Here is a 20,884-nt window from a genome sequence, read left to right as displayed (position 1 = left end):
CATGGATCTCTTAGATATGTTTGATAAAACACTGTCACTCCTGTTGCCTTTTCAAAAGCGAAGAAACACAACAGCACCATGCGGTTGAGACAAAAATAGTGCCTGGAAGATAAAAATACCAGCTAGCCATTCTCACCTCAAGATCAAAGACTGCACCTGGATATTAAAATATAATTAGCATGTGAACATGCCATGCTTGCAGAAACCAGTGCCAACACTATTCAGAGGTGCTGGTGCCCTTCTGACTGATGGGGTTTTTCTGTTCAGAAGCAAATGTGACATAACCCCACTCAGACTAAAGAGCATTTACTTCATAAATTTACTTCATAAATTACCAACTCCTTTCTAATTTCTGCTGCATTGGTGCCATTCCCTTTTACTCTTCTCATAAGAACAAATTAAAATAGTGTAAATATTCCCAAAAACCAGCACTGTCATATAGCTGTTATGGTAAAAACATGCTATATTTTTAATGTTTGGTTGGGTTTTTTTTCAAATTCTGTGGTCATATATATATATATATATAGCTTTTAAACTCAGTTTATTGATTAACTTATGATGCTCCCCAAATCTTGTGGATGATGATGCTTCCTACCAATTCCCCTTCCAACTTTTCCTCAAGTGCCTGTCTTCCAGAAGGACAAATTATTTGGTGTCAGAAAAAAATAACTAGTAATAATTGATAATTTTTCATGGCTTAATACCATCTGCTTCCCAAAATCCCACGTGTTTACAACACTCTCAGCAACTAACTCTTACTGAATGAAGTGCTCAAAGATCTCCAGGAATTTTTCTGCCTGGAGGCAAATGCCACCCTGACAGGTCACCAGGGCAAGCAGAGTTTTAAGCAACTGAACAAGTGACAGTATAAATTGCTGCCCTGTTAAGCTGCCAAGGCAGGGACTGCATTGAACTGACTGCTGCTACTGTTGGCCTCACCACACACGCCGTGCAGGCATTTGAACTGCATGTGTGGAAACCGTAAGTGATGAAGAAGATCTTTGTGCTCATGAACGAGGGCCGAGGCACAAACCTTATCTTCTGCAAACACAGCTGAATGCAACAGAAAGTGTCATTGACTTACTCACTTTGACAGAAAACAAACAATCCATTTAGAGGGGGAGGAAAGCATCTCTACTGCAAACCAAAATTAATTGCACACATGGAACAACAATAATGAATTTTGACCGCAGACATAAGCGCTACGGTTTTCCAGAAGTGTTTGAGCAGCCTAAAAGCATTTCCCTCTCTGAATGCTCCAGAGATGGTGTCTGGGCAGGAAGGGGGTGTGTGCCACCCATGCCACTGCCACCAACCCATCAACCAGTGCCCACCAACAGGCTTCCATGCTCACCCACACACTCGGGCCTCTGCAAGAGGAGCAACCAGCCCTCAGCCCCACTGCATTTGCTTGCTTTGCTTTTTTCCAAATGTCATACACAGGTATCTTCACAGCTACACTTCATATACAACCTCAAAACCCAAAAATGTGTATTGCAAACACACTTGGCAAGCTCACATCCCATATGCTCTTCTCCTCGACCAGAAGTTTCCAAGAGATGCATGAGCACCTTTCTTTCATTCTCTACAGATTTCTCTACAGTTCTCATCAAATGTAACTTTTTTTTCCCAGTGCCCAGACAGATAGGAACAGCAATGAGTAGGAGAAAAAGTACATGTGTTTTTATTATTTGACTATTTTTCCAATTGACTAGCACTTGAAATGCATAGAACAGATGCAGCATTTCAATAAGCGTTACTGACATACACAAGCACTATATATCACCAAAGTTAGACAGAAGAGTGACTATCACCAAGGCTAAAACCAGAACCACCTCTGAAATTCAGGCCCACAATGCAAACCTGGCACCAGAATTAGCCTATTACTGCCAAAACATTTATTTTTAACTTCAAATCCAAAGGTTAATATAAAGAAGAAAAAGTGAAACATCCTTTTAAGTTCAAGATCAAGCTGATTTCCAAGTACTAGTTCTAAAAATCTCTTTTTCCTCGATCCTCACAAAAAAGGGTAACAGGAAACCTTTTGTTTTATCTGCAGTATTTTCTCTGTAAATCTATCACCTTCCTCCTTCAATCTAAACCAACCAAAGTGCACCTAAAAGCTTGCATGGGCCTCGTGACACTGTACAAACTCTGACCCCCAGTCCAAGTGAATGAATAGGAAATCTCCAGAGTGTGTGTGTGTGTGTGTGTCCCTGCAGGAGCCAAAGCTGCAAACACAGGACCCTGTGCACCATGAGCAGCTGGCTCCCTGCTGCCCCACATCTTGCCAGCACACCAGCAACACTGCTCTTTCTTCCATCCCTCTCTGATCTTTCTGAAGAACCTACTGAACTTCAATGTTTTACTTTTTTTCCCCCCAGTCTCTTAAGTGTTCTGCTCAAGCCAGGCTTAAAAAAAATTAAAAATAATATAAAAGAAAGAAAAAAAGAAAAAGGGAAAGACGAGGTGGGGGGAAGCACAAGTGCTTTGTGAGCTGAAAAGCTAAAGCCTTCTACTTACAGGGAGTTTCGGCGCGCTCGCTACATCGCTGCCAGATTCCCCGAGGATGAGAGTCATGTGAGGAGGCAGAGGGTGGCTCTGCTAAGCAAACACAGCACCGTAGGCCGGGCTAATCCTGCACCTGTGGCGTGTTATTCAGCAGCAAAGAAATGTAGTCCAGACTGCCTCTGCTTAATACGGCTCAGCTGTTTCCCTCTGTGCTCGCTTTGATTGTAAGCTGGCGAACAATATTATTCCAGCCAGGCGCAAAGGGGTATTCGGGCTACATGGGATGTGACAGCAAAAAGGCGAAAGGAAAAGAAAATCCTGGAATTACAAATAAAACAAAGATCCCGAGCAGTACAGAATTCCTAACTCTTTCCAGATGGCTGGCAACGCCTTCCAAGGTCGGTATATAAAATGCACACTGAAGTTGGAGCCTTCTGCTCCTCACCTCCCTTTAAAGTGGGACTACTTGTGATACAGGATACACCACAGTGGCCTGGCCCTCATTTACCCAATCCAATACGTATTTCTTGAGAGCACTGGCAAGAAGGTTTCCATGGGGTTTTAGGCTTCTTATGGTACAAAAAAATACCAATTGAGAACAGGCTATGAAAAGAAATGGTATGCAACCAGCAATTTGGGATTTTTTTTTCAGAGAAAGAGCCAGCAAAGAGGTTGTGAAGTTGCTACTAGGATAGGTTTTATCATAGCATATCACAAAAAAAAAGCACAGAAAACCCCCACAAAACCAAAACCGAAAAAAACCCCAAGAAACAACAGCCAAAAAAACCCAAAAAGACCACACACAAACAAACAACAAAAAAAGCAAACAGCAACAAAAGAAATCCAGGAAAAAAAAAAAAAAAAAAAAAAAACAGAAAAAAGCAAACCCAAAACTAAAACCAAACAAACCAAAAAAGACAGGAAACTTGATAAACTGCATCAAACAGCATCAAAACTTGGCCCCATCATGGAACAATAGAAAGAATTTCATTTCAAGGTAGAGTACACAGCCATTGAGAGCATATGATCCTGATATTTGCTGCACAAGTTGACTAACCACTGTTAAAATTCCCTGTAATTGTAATCCACACATATTTACATAAAACAAACAAGTATAATTTAAATACAAAACCACACAGATTTTTATTTCAGATACTTGAAATTATTTACTTAACTTAATCTGGTAATCAGAATTTATTCCAGATAATATGGTCATAATATACCACACCTCCTCCACACAACATCTGTCATTTCCATGATAGCATGTAACAGTCAGAGGTGACCAATAGATGCTGTTACTAATTTTTTTCTGATATTAAGCTGTAAACATCAGACATTGCAGTCACAACACACTCCCAGCATTTGTACTGAAATATTCTTCTCTACAAAATGATACTTCAGTTTCTGCTCCATCATTCCCTAATCTAATTCCACGTTTGGAAACTGGTGATGAAAAAAAGAGATATCTGCACACTCAGAACTATGTATCAAATTTCTTGGTGGAAGGTTTATTGCAGCTGCTGTTTACCAATGGGATTATTTCCAAAGAAAGAGGAGCTTTATTCCTATGAGAAAATGCTCATAACTAATCAGGACCTATATGAACTTTCAACTGGTTTCTTATGCAAGAGCTAACTCTTCAAGATTCTGACTGAAACAAGTAGGATATCTAAATATTTTATTAGAACACAGAGTAAAATGTAAGAAACAAGACTTTATGCAACATAAAATCAAAATAAGAAAGCTGTCTCCAATTTCCTCTTTCAAAAAATTTGAATGTGTTAATTTGTTGGTCCCGTTGCCCCCCCCACCCCCCCCCCCCGCCAATACTTAATTCCTTTCTTGGAGCCTTATAGATGCTTTTTTTAAAGCTATCTGATACTAGCAGAGGCAATGGCTAAGTATTTCCTCCTCCATACTCTGGTCTGTTCCTGATCCACCCTTAGTTTAGAGAACTACCTGTAACTCTATCAAGACCACATGTACCAAGTGAAAAAGATCTATGATGTCTAAATTTCTGCCAACCCAATGTCGAATCCTGGTCCTGCTAGAAACTCCTTGGTGCTCCTGGCAGCAATCACATTCCTCTCTTTAACTCTCCGAGGGCATCCTGCTCATTCTGCCTTGTGTCTCCTGGAGCTCATTCATGGCAACATCCAACAAAATCATCTTCAGAGTTTTAAGCAGTAAGCTGTAAGTAGTTGCAAGTAGCTGTAACTACTTCCAACTTTTGAATTTGAAACTTCAAGACTTTTGAATTTGCTTTCTTGCTACGCTCTGGCCTCTGCAGTGCATGTGGCGTTACCCAGACTGTGCTCTGTACCAGCCTGCTCTTCTGCTAACACAAAGCTCCAAACCTACTTCTAAAATAACATGAAAACTCAGAAAAACAATGAAAAGCATGGAAGCTGGAGCATAAACAAGACTGATATAAGTGTCTTTAAGCAGAAGCAGCTTTCATATACAGTTCTTTTTACAACCAGTCACACACCTTGATGTTGACATTTAATTTGCTCTCAAAACAGTAATCTAGGTGGCTGTGGACACAGAGGAATTAGAGACACAGACTGTTTTGTATATTACTACCTGAACTTCACCTAAAGCCAGCAAAAGCTTCCTGCTAGATTGACTGTTTGAAACCAGAACACTGTGCTGGGTGAAATACTTCAAGGGTGACATCCACCTCACAACACCTATATCTGCAATTTCTAATAAAGACTCTTCTTGCAAGTTATAAGACTCAGGAAAAGGTCATATTGATGAGCTTACAGAATGTAGAAGAATATTAACCCCTAACACCACGAGGCATCATTGCTCCCCATATTATTTTAATTTGATGCATAAGCAAGGAACCTTTGTTCTCTATTATTATTGTAATAATAATAGAGCATTACTGATGGGTAGTAAATCCACTTGACTTCTCCTTCTTTCTTTCCTTTCTCTCTTCCCAGAACATGCACTTAACTCTATTAAAAAGGAAAGCTTACCACTCTCCATTCACAACTAAGCCAAAGGTCAGGAAAATGTTAAAAAACTCATCTTTCTTTCATTAACAAATTTAAATGCCATATAAAAAGGCCTAGAAAAAATATAGTAATTGCCAGCTGCCTAATTATTTTCTCATCCTCTTCCAGGCCTCAACACAATGCCTTTCTTAGGCTGACTGCCAGTAATGTTTGGAACATTAAAATACACCAAATTTCTGGAAAGACTTTGTGTTGCAAAATGTGCTCTGATGGGCAAAACTGAAGCAAATATAAGAGCAATCTGATATTATTCACCTTAAATGATGACGGAAGGGGGAATATTGTGTCCTGTCTACTCCCTCTCAGGTTTGTATCCATATTTCTAGAAGAGTTCAGTAACAGGAGGTTGGAGGTTAGAGGTGGCCAAGGACAAATTTTGGTTCCCAATTAACACTACTGAGCCATGAAAGCCTTGTCTAGCAGGCGCCATCACATACAAACTATCCTCCCACTGCACAGGGCCCTTGCTCTCTGCAGAGTTCAGTGTCTCCTGGCTTGCCCAACAGTGTAAGCAGAGGGATCATTAGTTATGACTAGTAGAGTCTAGCAGATAATGTTGACTCTCATTTCAGGAACTATTAAGCTATAAACACTGCGCTGAAAGCCATTTATCTGCATTTTAAGATAAACAGAGAAGCTATTCAATTAAGTAGACTGCAAGAAATAAGCTACAGATGCCAAATCGAACAACTTTTAAACTCCAAAAGAGAAAATCCGTGCATTTAATAAGCACAACTTTCTATCAAAGAATTACTCACATGGTAGTTCATAAGCAGCACAGCTTAACCACCCCACCATGTCTGATTTTAAAAAATACAAATAAAAGTGCAATTACAAAACAGTTAAATCAAAACAACGTAAATTACACTCACAATTTACAAGTTCCTACGGCAGCCACCAGTGATGGTGTACAAGGTTACAAAGAGACAATTTTCATATGGCAGTATTTACATTTTATCTACACATCGCTGCAATACAATTTGAAAATGAGATGCTATTCCAGACCTCCACAAATGAGATAAATGCCTAAGCTGTCATGTTCGAATCTGCACTTGATAAGGAGAACATTCTTCCTGAGATAAGCAAAAGAGTATGAAATTAATTTCTCCAGTCTTGCCAACCAACCAGATTTTTTAACTGAGTATTATTCATCTCTTTGGACATATCTCTATGAGATCTTTAAGATATTAGCTTTAAAAAAATTAAAAGAAAAAACCCAACCTCAAACCACTAAAAGGCATACCCACTAAATAGTTTCCAGTATCCTTTAAAAAGATGTAAAATACAAGACATTCTAATATTAAAAAAAAAAAAAAGGATTTTTTTTTTTCCCTCTCCACACAAAAATTAAAAAACCTGATCTTTCCCCACACTTCCAGATGCCAGAGATTTTCCAGCCAGCTCTGAGGTCAGACAGGGGAACACACAGGTGCACCGTGCATCAGCAGCTGAAAGCTTGCAAGGTTGTGCCGGAATATGATCTGCCCCCTCTTCCCGCATTCCTGCCGGCATTATGAACGCTCCCTGAAGGAATAATACCCTAATACAGACTAATTTTCCACAAACAGCCCCAGCCTCATTAAACCTCTTCTTTATCAGCATTGTTCAAAGCAGTTTTTCTGGTAATATTGAACTCTCCTACGCCCATCTGAAGAGAAAAGAAACTCCTTTTATGTTCTCTCCAGTATCGTTTCTCCTACTCAGGTCCACTGGCACTACACAATAGATTCAATCAAAATATTCAGTTTCATCATATGGTAGTAATGTCCTAAAGCTATGACATGGATTAAGAGAGAGAGAGAGTCTGTTCCAATAAAAAAAGAGATCACCCTCCCAACAGGATTTGATAGATTTCTGAGTGACTCCTCCCAGCAATCAGGCAAGCCCACGTGAACCAAGAGGACAGTATTCCTAAAGCAGGTGTTTTTCAGAACCTGCAATTCTTCACACTCTTTAAATGGCCTTTTACCTTTCCCTAGAAAAATCCTTTTGCCTTCAACAACATCACACAGACTCTGTTAACATGAGCAGCCTTTGCCACTACAATAATTAAAAATTTGCATGTGGCATCACCCAGCTTTATTGTGGAGCAAAAAAAAAAAAAAGAGCTGGTCTGCATTCAAGCACCCTGGTAAGTAACAAAACTTGAGAGTGAGGTTATGACATGCTGAAACCAAAAGTGGGTCCTCTTCCCAAAGTGATGAATACCTGTGGCACCTTGTCCCAGATGCTCCATGATGCACCTTGCCTATCTGCAAGTCACTGATGTAACTATGTTCTTTTAAAACCATTTCTGTTTTGCAGATGAGAATTTTTATTACAAGACTGACAGAAGAACGCCATCTGCAGACATTCCTTCTTTCTCAGCTCCATCAGATTATCCTGAATGGACTGAGACTTGAAAAAGACCAGAGGATAACACAATACAGAACAGAAATGCAGCCACAGGATTTCTGCCTGTCCTATATACTCTAATAACAACCCAGAAATGACAAAACCAGCTTTACTGCAAGTTGCTAGTTCAGAGGAAAACAGCAGACCAAACAGTGCTGTATTTTCCAGTGATTCTTTTGCCTTCTGTTCAAAGTACAAACAACCACAAGAGATTGCCCTGACTTCAGCAAAAATCAAAAAGAAGTTTCAACTAAGGCCAACAAAATACAACAGTGTGGGTCTTGTAGAAACTTCACTTAAAAGAAGGTGGCTATGCTCACCAATATGAATTTAAAATGCTGAAATTAATTTTTTCTTTCCCTTTTCTTCTTTTAATCTGTTTAAAAGAGAAGAAAATTGTCATCCAGCTAAGTTTCATTTCTTTCAGCTCCAGTCAATCTCTAAAAATACTCCAAGGCATAAGAACAAGGGGCCTACAGCAAATATGTGTTTCAAGATGAGATGCTGTGTAGTTTCAGAGAGAAAGAAAAATATTTTCCCAAGCTTTCAACTTTTCACTTGTATAAAATAGTGTATTTTACAGCTAGGTAAAGATGTAAAATTAAACTTCTTCCTTAGTGTAATGCACTGCAGCTCACTACAAATACTGTTAACATACCTAAATGCATGAATTGTGCAACATTTTCCATCAGAATATGAAAGGAAATAGATGCCAAATATAGGGTAAAAGACTATAAAAAGTAAGCTTTCTTCCATAAAATACCTGAATTCTTAAAGAATGTGTCTCACAAATAAGAGGTTGTTTCTATGCTACATCCTGACTATTGGTTTGATCAGCCTTAACTAAGAAATAAGGAAAAGTATTTGGAAATTCTGTAAATAGGCACAGAGATTATTCTTTACCCAAATAATAAAGTTATCTGAAATTACTCCCTCTCAGCTTGTATTTCTTATTGCTGGTCTTTTAATGCACCGCTGCTAAATCAATTCCCTACACAACTTTCTACAGAGGAATGGTTTGGTGAAGTCCTTTCCTGTGTGGGAAAGGATACCAGATAAAACAACCATTATCACCGAGTTCCAGTCAGATAAAGAAGGAAAACGGTAAAAACCATTTTTAAAGATGAATGTGATTATTATATACATTCACACTTTTCTACATGTATTATTGCATATTTCTACACTGCTTTCCTTTTCAAAGTTGCTTCCCCTTGGACTGAAGGTGGCAGACAAAAGTTCAGTCTCTGTGAGTTACAGAACCAGATTTATCTGTATGTCCAGGCAGTAGAAAAACCCTTCCAAAAAGGGCAGCTGATTCACTCCAACACAGATTTCATGTTTTTCTTCCTAAGTTACCACCATGCTCAAGGAAATACATTTCAAGTATTTAGTAATACATTCAGCAAAAAATCAATGTAAACACCTAAACATGCATGACATCAGAAAATATGTCAGATTTAGTAATTTTCTTCTCTAAAATACACCACAGTTAACTAATCTTACCCCCAAAAAATGATTCTTTAGAACGCTGCAGGCCCCTACACTGGAAGCACCTACTTTGTCCACCAACAGAAGTGATATGGAAAACACAGGGCACAAACCCAGGAACAGCAATCGAAAATTCAGCTGCAACTCTGACTAATGTTTGCCAAATTGACAGTGAGACAGGGCTGCAGGAGCCTCCTCAGGAGCAGAGCCACAAGGCATGCATTCCAGCAGCTGGGCTGTACCCAGAGAAGCCAGAGGGAACATTAATGGGGGGAAATGTTATGGGTATCCCTCTTATCTTTGTCTTGGAAGTTAGCTTAGAATTGGAGTTTAAAACCTTGACTCCACACATGAGAAAAACATGAAGCTCACATCAAGCCTAGAGATGGAAGTGTTGGTAGGCCAAACATGACTTCTCCACTAAATGTTAGCCACCTAAAACAAGCAAGAACAAACCTTTTAATAGCTACTTGAAATAATAAGCTTAATAAATTTATGTTCAGAAAATCTAAAATACATTCTGAGAGAAAAAAAAAACTTGTACTGCATATTTTTCTTACTCAGCAATAGAATTTCTTATATAAAAATCATTGTAATAAATCAACAAACCTAAGAATCTACATTTAAAGAAAGGAGAAAAAGAGGAAGAGTTAAATACAAATCCAAATTTGTCATTTATTCTGCATCCTGCTGGCTGCAGTTTCAGTAGGTGAAACACTCAGGATAAAAACAACCCTACTTCTTCAGTTTTATTCTCATCAGCACCATTGATGTGAGTTATCAAACTGAGCAGATTCAAATCCAAAGCTCACTGTGTTTCAGAAAGGAATCAGTAATTTCTGTTGGTATAGCTTTAGTACAGGGAACAATCTAAAATTTTCAACCCTTCAAAAATACTAAAGTTATAGAATGAAATCCCACACTTTACTGCAAGCATTTTTAGTTTTGCCATCACCTGCAATGGGTTTAGCATTTCAAGGAAAGATATCACCTGCAGAGAATTCCTCTTCCTTTCTCTGTCAGTTAGAGAAAATCAATTAAAAAATTTATGTAGTGAAGTAATTTCCCTGCTTTTTTCCTGTATCTTAGCTCCCACTGAAACTAAATTGAGTCATTATGTTAAAAATTAAGGTGAAATAAAGACCAGAATGCACTGCAATAGATTTACAGGGTCCCTTTTGGATTTACATTCACTGTTCTGTAACCCACAAAATACTAGGGAACCTTGGGAAGAAGTCTAAACCCTTAATCTAAACTTAAAAACCTCACACCCATTCAGAAAGAGATGATTAGCAACAAAAGTATTCTAGCATCATATTTCTGGTTCCTTTCACTAGTATAAAATGGCTTCAGATTCAGCAGTATTATTAACCAAGTGTTTTAAGACCACTTTTTCCTTTTCCTGCAAAGTTTCTCCTTCTTAGCACTCTCAGGAGTATTTGCTTCTGCCAAAGGTAAATTCAGTTCTGCCTGTAACAATCATGCAAAATGAGGCTCAGCACACTTCTAGCAAGGAACAGATGTATTTTATATAGATCATTGTATTAGAATAGTTGAAAATACTGCCAAATTACAGGTGAAAAAACCCATGCTTTTCAAACATGATTACAAGAAACCCGCACAATCATGTTACTCCATCTGTATGTTGTATTACTTACAGAAGTTCAAAATAGTTCAGTAAAACAGATTATTTCTTTTTTTTTTTTTTTTGTACACCTCTTTTAGAGAGCTTTCAAACTATATTATATGAACAAGGAAAAAAAAATAAGGCACCCCATTGAAAAATAACCAAAAAATCACACGTCTTAGAGATGTGGGGGGAATGGGGGAGAATCTGTTAAAGAACAGAGGCACTAGAAGATTTCCCTTAGAAATATCTTCTCCCTATCCCTGAAGAATTTCATAGTTTTCCTGTATGACAGTATTAGTTGCTTAATTTGCCCTACAGCAGACACAGATCATCCCACCAGTGTCTCCTTCCTGTCACTTCCACCCTTTTCCAGGAGAAAGTCAGCTCAATACTCCTTCTCACTTCCCCCAGCAGAGGATATCCAAAATCCTCCAGATGACATCACAGGGCTGTCTGACAACCTTTCCTCAATAAAGCCAGCCATAAGATTTTAACAGGCTGACACTCAGCTTTGTCTCAACAAAAGGTGTCCAGGGGTTCACGCAAGGAGAAGAGATAGAGGACAATGTGCTCAACTATTAGCCCTGCTTATGAACTTCTCAACCCACCCTGCAGCAATCAGGGTATCAGCAAAGGACTCCACTTTCACAGTAACACCAGCTAGGGAGCAGTTCTTGCCAAAAGAAACACCCCTGTCAAAATTCCTCTGCCAGCAGGGATGTGCAGGTGTTTCCCCACTCCTCATTTTGTAGTCCATTGGTTGAGGGACCTCTACATCTTCTAGTCCCAAATCACATCTGCTGGGAGTTCCCTAAGGTGTAGAGGATTATTGTTAACGAAAAACAAATGATGGAAATTGAAACCTAAATAATCAAATTTAGGCTGTAAAGAAGAAAAACTGGCGGCTGGTGGAATTTGGACAGGTGTCCTCTCCTCCCATTTAAGCCATCAAAACCTAGTCACCAAAGTTCCCTCCTACATAACACAGATACAATAATAAAGAATCATTTTCTGGACCCATCTGTCCAAAACACATTTGGAATAACATTTCTAAAGCATCTTTCACTCTTCTTTTCCTACAGGCAGCTTACAATCAGGCAGTAAAGGAGAGGTGACACACTGTACTCCCGCAGTTTGCATACATTTCAGTTTTTGCACTTTGTGTTCTTTAAAGACATGAATTAGAAGCAAGTATTTTCCTGCATGTGCCTTGTAAAGCAAAATAGGACACAATGTCTGAAACACTTCACTCTGTATACTGTTTTGATGCCTCTTGCCAACACCAGACACAGTGATGCTCTTTTGCCAGCCGCGGTCCGCAGGACACCAGTTAAGAGCTTTTTTCCCTCCACAAAAAGCTGTCTAAAGCACAACTTCTTTACCCTCCCACTCCAAAGATGCGTGTTTCAGGCTGCAGTAGATTTTCTCCTTTCAACCAGCAGCTCTGTGACACAACCCAGAGGCTGAAGGAGATGTAAACTATTTACCCTGCCTCGGTGTAGGTTATTTTTGCAAGCCAGCAGGCCAGCCTCCCCGGGCCATGTTTGTTTATAAGGCAAGCGCTTCCCGCTCCTGCAGGGCGCTCGTGGAAGGAGACGCCTGGGAGTTTCTGTTTGAGGAAAGCCACTGAGTGATCTGCATTTCTGGCAGGGGAGATGCTTTGTTTAACTTGAAATAGCTTCAAAAAGCAGCACAGCAAGTGCATTATGCCCAAAGAAGCTGGTGTCACCAATAATGCTGCCATTCAAGTGACAGAAGACACTCCTATGGAGAAGTTCGAATGGAGGTACAAAGCAACCTTGAAAATCTCCCAGTTAAAATATGGGTGACCTGGTTTCACATGGAGGCTCTGTACTTTCTCTCCCTCTCTCTTTTTCACACTCAACTCTGTTTCTCCCTGGATGGCCTCTCTGTCAATCATTATGCATTTTTGTTTGTTTATTTGTTTCTTTTTGGTTTGGTTTTATTTTTTCCAATAAAATAGGTGTGCCAAACCTTCAGAATAATTGTGTAAGGACTTTTCACATTTGGAGACCACTAAAAATAAAAATGGGAAATAAGCTTAAGTAAGTTGTTGAAGTTTCCTCCAGTTCCAGCCAACCTGTAAATGTAATTTTGAATGCATATTGTTCAGATCACATGATTTAGTTTATTTTCTAGGTTATTTACTCCTTCTTGAGATCATTGTATTTTGCGTTTTGTTGCTTATAGCTAGGTTAATGTTTACATGGAAATGTCATTTTGAAAGAAAAGTATTTACATTTTACTGAGAACAAGTTGTACTTACACAATTTCAAAAACCCTGCACTTATTTAGTTGAAACTATTAGTCAAATGCAACTCAAATTTGTGAGTACTTTGGGCCCAAACCCAAACATTTTTCTGCTAGTCTTTATTTTCTAATGCTTTTTAATTTTCTTAACTTTTCAACTCTATCCATCATATCACTTCCTAGTTTTCTAGGAGAAAAATTAAGACTACTAATGATGAAAAAATATATTGGGAATTTCCTATTCTATCTATACATTTTAATAGGATGCTAAGGTCACACATTAGACTAAAAAGAAACACAAGACAAGCCCAGGAAAGTGTATTTTCTCCCAGAAGTGGAAATGCTGGAGTGTCAGTGCTTAGAAAATTTAATGGAAGTCACGTGACATACTGAGACAGTCAAATATCTACAGTTATGATAAAAACTCACAAAAGCCCTATTTAGATGTGAAAATAAAGTGATCTTCTTGGTCCTAGCTAAAACAAGTCAGCATTCTAGCATCCTCTCGGTATTTAAGACTTTGTCACAGCAGGCAGCAGAAATTCAGGAAAATACCAATTCCACAAATTTACCTCAGAGCTTTGGTCTCACAAAGATATCAGTGATTCACTTAGAAGTAATTCTGGGTTTTAATAAAACTTAATGCATATCACATTCTTTTTTTTTTTTTTTTTTAACATGTATGGAGGCTGCTATTTCACACTGGTGATTAAATCCCAGAGGTGAAAGAAGGGTTTCAGCCACAGCTGGGGCCAGCCCTGCCGGATAAAAAGTATCATGTAGGACACACCACATATTTCCCACGGAATCACAGAAAAGTGGCATTTTGAGAGGAAGGGAATTGTCCAGTAGCTCCCCTTCAGTAGCAAACCTCACTCAAGCCTTTTCAAAACATTCTACTGTGTGAAGGCTGATTGTGCTTCTCTCCATTTATTTATTAAGACACAGCAGGGAAGAGAGAAGGAAATAACTAACATAAAATATAGGTGGGATGTAGAAACAAGGCTGGCTGAGGATGATGTCCCTTCTCCCACTGCTGTGTTGCAGTGTGCACTGTTCCACACACCATGCAAACTTCTTGGGGCAGCTCATTTTCACTTCCACCACAGCTTCACTTCTATTAGCACAGGGCTGCTTGAGCTTAGTACTGAAGGAGAAGGTTTAAAGATGCCTTTCAAACCCTGCATGGCTCTCTGTGCAACACAGCTACAAGTGAATACAGTCTGCATTTGCTAGTAAAACAACTGTAAGCTTCAGCATCAAATATCAGACAAATTCAGCACTGATTACACGGCAGTCCTGATGTGTAAGTCTCTACTAAGCTACAGGGCAGCCTTAAGAAAAGCTCTCCAGTTCTGGCAGCAAGCCTCATCCCCAGTTTGCACTTTTAAGGGTAACTTCAGCATGCTTCACATAGCACGCTACTGTTAACAACCACTCGTCACTCCTTTCCCGTCCCCTCTGCTCTCAGCCCACCTGGCAGGGTCATTACTTAAACCAACAGAAATACACTTTTCAGTAACATTTTCAGGGTATTAAATACCTTTTCAAGATCAGAATGTATCAGATGCCCAGCTTTTTTCCCCCCTGTCTTTCAACAGTTAGTGTTCAAAATGTCAGTCATGAGCGACATTGTGTGGGATATTTTGCTGTTAGTACAGAATAAATATTTAGGTAGAGAACATGCAAATCTATGGGGCAAATCTTAAGTAATTGCTACTGACTGCAGTGAGTAGTGCTGCAAAGGGAATATACAGGTTTACTTTAAATGGTGTAATATATTATTATTCAAAAATATTTGCCCCTGAAAACGGGACCAACTCATGCAACAGTCTTCATTTTCCACAGAGATCTGTATTTGCATTACTATATCCTGCTAGAAAAAGACTGCATGAATGTTGTTCCCTACAGAATAATCTGAGAAGGCTGAAGAAAATCTCACTGGAATTAAATTTTGCCAAAAACCACCTAAAAGAAAACCCCTCTTTATTCACCAGCTCAGATATTAACCTCCATTTATGCAAGGCATTATAAATGAAACTTGCTCACACTGGATAAGTGTCTGTACTTCAACCATCTTGTTGCCAACTGTGTGGAGAACAACAGTGAAGGTGCAGAAAAGAATGGATTTAATTATTTTATGTTGGGGGTTAGTTTCAAGTGTTTGGCAGTAGGATTTACTTCCATGCTCTACAGATCAGAGGCAAAACAGCTATTTGAATTCTTTCTCCATTATCACCTTTCTGTCTCCCAGAAGCTCACCTTTATTCATTAACAGAAGAAAGAGAGAGGTGAAATCCTCTCAGTCAAAACACTGCCTTTTGTTTCCTGCAATATACTGGGATTACTTTTGTATGAGGACAGAATGCTGCCTTTTGCTGGGATTTTGTACAATATATACTATCTATTATTTAATTATTTTAAAAATGTTTGAACCAATGACAATTTGGGGCGAGAAACTTCTGAGTCTAAGCACTTGAGCTTTAAACTGTTGTGCATGTCTCCACTGCATCTTTTAAAGTGAGACTCCAGTTCTCATCTCAGTCTTCTAAGTGCTGACAGAAATGCAGCCTTCAAGTGCAGTGCTGTTACTCATACATTGAATAGATGCTGATGGACACATTCGCAAGCAGACACATTCAGTGTATAGAAAACAGTGAGAAATATTGTGGGAGGTGCTGAAACTGAAACTCTAAGCTCTGGCATTTCCTTCAGAAGGTAAAAAACAACACAGGAATCTTAGGAAGCACTACTGTGATGAAAGAACCCAATAGCAGAGCTGTGTGAAACACCCTAGACAAATAATGCTTGTTTGGTTAAAATGAGATACATTGCTAAGGCCCTTTTACACTATTTCATAGAGAAGACCATTCTCCAGGGCCTGAATAGACTGAAGAAATGTTAGTGTTTCATTTTAGAAGTCTTAAAATTATTTAATTGATCATCAAGATATTAGGATGTTTTTTCCAGCCATCCAATGCAATTAATTTGCATCTATTGAGACCCAGATATTCCACAGGAGCACTAATGTCTTTGCAAGGGCAAAGATGGGAGATTACAGCTCATTCTCTCCTCTGCATGCTGCCTGAATGTGCACACTGCAGACTAGAATAAAAGACAAATTTCTGCATTGCTGGGAAAAGCAGCTGGGTTTAATTGTGTGTAAATTTGCCCTGCAGTATTTTGTCCTACCTACTGAACAGTAAACTGTCACCTCAGTCATCCTCATAGGCAAAATAACAAAGGAGCTAATCCTGATTAGGTCTAACATTGTCTGAATCACATTTATGTTCACCGTGAAAAAACAGGTCACAGAAGTTAATCCAGCCTGCAAAAATTCTAGAACCAGAAAACTCATCAGGCAGAGTACAAGTCATATGCCCAATCACCTGACATGAGCCATACACCACATCTTAGCAAGAATTAACCCACTGCAAAACTTTAGCCATTGGCAACCTCCTTAAGTGCCTTCCTTTCCACTCTTTTCCTTCCCAAGTTTCCCAGGAACAAAAATAGAGCTAGGAATACATAAAGGAAGGTGAATTGCATCCTTGTATACGAATTCTTCAAAAATCTGAGATTTGCTGAAGATTCTTAATCAAAATGCCTAAAAGAGGCAAGATTCTGCAGGGAGAAGCTTGTGTTAACATAACCTTTCTGAGGAAGGTAAACAGGGAAAATGAATCTGAAAAGGTCCTCCAGGAGAGCAGTTGATAAAAGAGGTTCTCTGTAACAGCAATCAGGGGAAGCCTAAAGTTTATCTAAGGGAGGCTATGTTTTATTCCCTCTCAGGCTTGACCAGACACTGTACATTGCTGCTCATAAACTGGCTGGACAAGAACATGTGCTGACAGGCTGGATATCACCAAAATAAAGGTGTCAGCCTTACTCTGAGATCACTCAGATGAACTCAAACTGAACAATTGTGGAAGCTCATCCAGAAGCATTTCAATGCTAATGGCCAGCAAGCCAAGTTGCTGGTTTGCTCATTTCCTTCTATGAATACATGCCAGCACACCTGAATCTTGCAGCAGAATAAAGGAAAATCCAGAAAGCTGCTGCTAAACTTACTGCTTATAATGAAATCACTGTGAGATCTTTTTATGCAGATCTTTTTTGGGCCGTTTTCCTGGATGAAGCAACAGCTGTCTTTGCCAATCTCCTCACAGGCAAAGAAAATTTTCAAGATTAATTGCTCTGATAGAAAACAGGAGATTATTTTTTTTTCCTTTGCTTTGTTAGTGTGGCTTCTCCTGCAGTCAAGTTTCTATCCTAGAGGCTCTTCCAACTGTGAATTAATTACAGGTTTGATAAGCTGCATACCTGTTGTTCACAGAGATCAGGAATGGTAAACTTAAACCCCCTTTCTTCATTTCCTAGAAGACTTTATTTCCTGGAAGACTGTAAAATTAATTTTCCACTTCTCCATGAAAGCTGATGGGAGGCAACTGCTGATGTTCTCCCATGGTTAGAAGTGTAGCAAAAGGAGACCACTGCTGAAATTTGGGCTTTAGCAGAGGACAAGGGCCTGAAAACATGGCAACCTTTGCTCTTCTCCTGAAGAGCTTCCAACTAACCCATAAATGAAAGTAGCAGAGCCCATAATCTAGACTGGTGGGTGCCCTTGATGAAACCCATGCTACACAGGATGTCGTCTTTTTTAATTAGGACATTTAACAGATGGATATGGCCAAGAACCAGAATTGCCTGTTCTCGTTTAAGAATAAGCTCTCCACCCAAACAAAGTATTAATGTGTCACTCTGTATAATAAATACATGACTTGCTATACAAAGAAGTAGAGCTGAATGGCTTTGGCCTTGTCTCGAGCTAATTTATTTTAAGTCTATATATAACAAGTTCCTCTGACAATGAATTGTGTAACGTCTACAAGACAAAAACCGGCACACTTCGTTAGCTACAGAAAGACAGGTGGACTGACAGAAACTTCCACTTAGTGCTTTTTTGGCAGCCTGCCATAGCTTGAATGGGGGCAATTATGAAAAAATTGAACATGTGACTTTAATAAACTGCAATATAGATCGCTGTCTGGTGGAAGCGAAGCTTTACAGTAAGTTACTCTGGGTCTAGTCTTTGCTGCTAAGAACAAATGTGTTGTTTCAGATGTCAATCATTTATTCCTGGTACTATTTGAAAAGGTTAGCAAGAATACTGACATGTGGAATTGCAGATGACACGAAGCAGCCACGGCACTGATCTCCCTCCACATCCTGTGAGAGAGATAGCCAGGCTCCCTCTGTGCCAGTGGGGAAGTACCTCCCTGAGCACAACAGGGATGTGGCAGCAGCACCTGACTCCAGGAATGCACAGCAAAGAGCAGCAGCTGCTGCTGCAGAGGTTCAACATCAGCCTCTCCAAGTGGAGCTGCTCTCAGCTCACCCCTGAGCATTGGATACTTCACAGATAAATGAAAAATAATCTTATAAAATATCTAGGATGGACATGTCTTGATGCAAAGGTGTCCTTCAGGGGTTTTACAGTTCAAGCTCTCACCTCCAGCAATTGAACTATCTGTGAGTAAGACAGCAAATAATCCATCACTTCACAGTCACCATGAGGCTGGGAAGGCATCACTGCAGCGTGTTCCACATTTTGAGCAGCTTAAATGAAAGTCGAGGTTTGGATGGACCACCAAGTCTCCTGGCCAACCAAGGGTCTTCCTTCCCTGGCCAAGCACAACCTGCCTTTTTCAAGAAACCTCACATTACCCCCCAAGGGGATGCTCTTTCGGCAATAAATGTCTGCAGGGAACTTCTTCAGGACTGAAGCAGACCATTGATTGGGGAAGCACTCACTGGCCCTCTAGCATGAAAGCCTGCCTACATGTGAGTCACAGAAATCCAGGCTTGCTGGAGCTGCTCACATGGGAATGGAGGCAGAGAGAATGACTAGATCAAGAGCAGCAGTGGTCCCAGACTCCCATACCATTTTTTCCTAATTCCCTATTAGAAGAAGCAGCAGAACAGTTTCTCCCCATCCCCACATCCACCTGCCCACTCCAGCTCCCTCCCCTGGCAGCACTGAGGATGTATTTTCATGTGCTGCCACTGATACTGCTATATTCTGTAATTTCGACTTGCTCCCAAACCCTCTGTAAAAATAGTAGCAATTATTTACAACAGGAACAATGTGCACTGATGACAAATCCATAAGAGACATTTCTGACACACCACAAATTCAGTAAGGACAAGTCCAAATAATGAACTCTCATAATTTGGCGCACAAATGCAACACTGAGAACAACCAGCTAGTCAATAATCTGCAGCACTAGACAGGAGGTCACTGACTTAATGTGAGTCATCAGTGTAATAATTTATGAGAAAGCAGTTCCAATATCAGGAGATATCAACAGACTCTTCTGTGTAAGAAAGGATAAACAAGCCTCCTGCCCAGGGCAGGAAATTCATTTCAAGAGCAGTGTTGCGCTTTGGGCAGCATCGCTCCCAGGAGAGAAAAACTTGTGACAAACAAATCCAGAAAGTCACAAAAAGTACCTTCACTTTCAATTTGAAAACAATTATGAGGACAGATTAAAATTATGAGACTTGTACAGTCTAAAGACAAGGGCCACATGGTAACAGCTCAGAAATGAGTAAAAAGTCTCTGCAAAGACAGATGAAATGTATCCCTGCTCCTTGTGCACTTGCTCACAGTGAGAAACAAAGGCTGAAAATTGAACACTGAGATCTCAGACATCCAGAAGATCAAGTTTCTTTGAAACTCTAACAATGAATGGAAACAGATTGTTTAGAGGTGCAAGAATAAACATTGCTTCCCAAAGGTTTAAAAAATTATTAGACAAACAGATGTCAGGAATGGTTTAGGTACCATCAGGTAGAGGGACAGCCTAGACAATTCAAAGTTTTTTGCACACTTACTGTCCATCACTCTACAAAATGCAAATTGAACTAATTCAAAAACTGAATCTGTATCTCTCAATTTTTAGTACATTAAAATTCATTTAATGTAATTCCACTTTTTAATTTTGTAACATTGAAATTCTAACTTGGCCTAATGAACAATAAAGAAAACAACCTAAACCCAAAATGTTTCAATGTAACATTCATAAAACACATATTATGGTATTACAGAGACTCTGTATTACTGTTGTTTGCTCACCAAGCCAAAAGACCTGTTCACTACAAAGTTTTTATCAAGATAATTCCATCACTGGAATTCCAACAATACTGTTCCCATTATCGCGCTCACATCAGAATAAGAATAAAGGTTAGATCAGTTGTAGCATCAGTATTGGTGACAGCCTGAAATCTTAGAATCATAAAATGGTTTGAATTGTAAGGGACCATAAAGATCTTAAAGGTGACCTAGTTCCAAGCCCTCTATCCCAGACTGTTCTCTCCAAAGAGAGGTTTAAGGGAAAAAGAGGAAAACAACAGCTAAAGAATTGCTAAGGATCTCAGAGAAAAACTGTTTTGAAAAGACACTGAATCTTTGTAAATAAGGAGACTATAGTATTTTGGCTTTTCTTCACTCAGGAGACTCAGAAGTTGTAGCAAGCCTTAACTTAAATTAAAACATTTTTAT

The 20,884-nt window shown here is 39.4% G+C and overlaps 1 protein-coding gene across 36 annotated transcripts in view; it reads right to left on the bottom strand.

Moving 5' to 3' along the window:
* Nucleotides 1-20,884, bottom strand: part of BMPR1B (bone morphogenetic protein receptor type 1B) — a 237,721-nt gene that overhangs the window by 34,884 nt on the left and 181,953 nt on the right. Inside the window, exon 1 of one of the 36 annotated variants that reach the window (XM_064417027.1) lies at nucleotides 2,524-2,596. The exons of the other annotated variants lie outside the window; for them this stretch is intronic. The gene's annotated coding sequence lies outside the window, so the exon portion shown is untranslated. Of the gene's footprint in view, nucleotides 1-2,523; nucleotides 2,597-20,884 lie in introns of those variants that run through there. 36 annotated transcript variants of the gene reach the window in all.

This window comes from Passer domesticus, chromosome 4 (assembly GCF_036417665.1).
Source record: "Passer domesticus isolate bPasDom1 chromosome 4, bPasDom1.hap1, whole genome shotgun sequence".
NCBI classification, from domain to species: Eukaryota; Metazoa; Chordata; class Aves; order Passeriformes; family Passeridae; genus Passer; species Passer domesticus.
The sequence above is the reverse complement of the archived record's forward strand: the minus strand, read 5'-3'. Positions and strand labels throughout refer to the sequence as shown.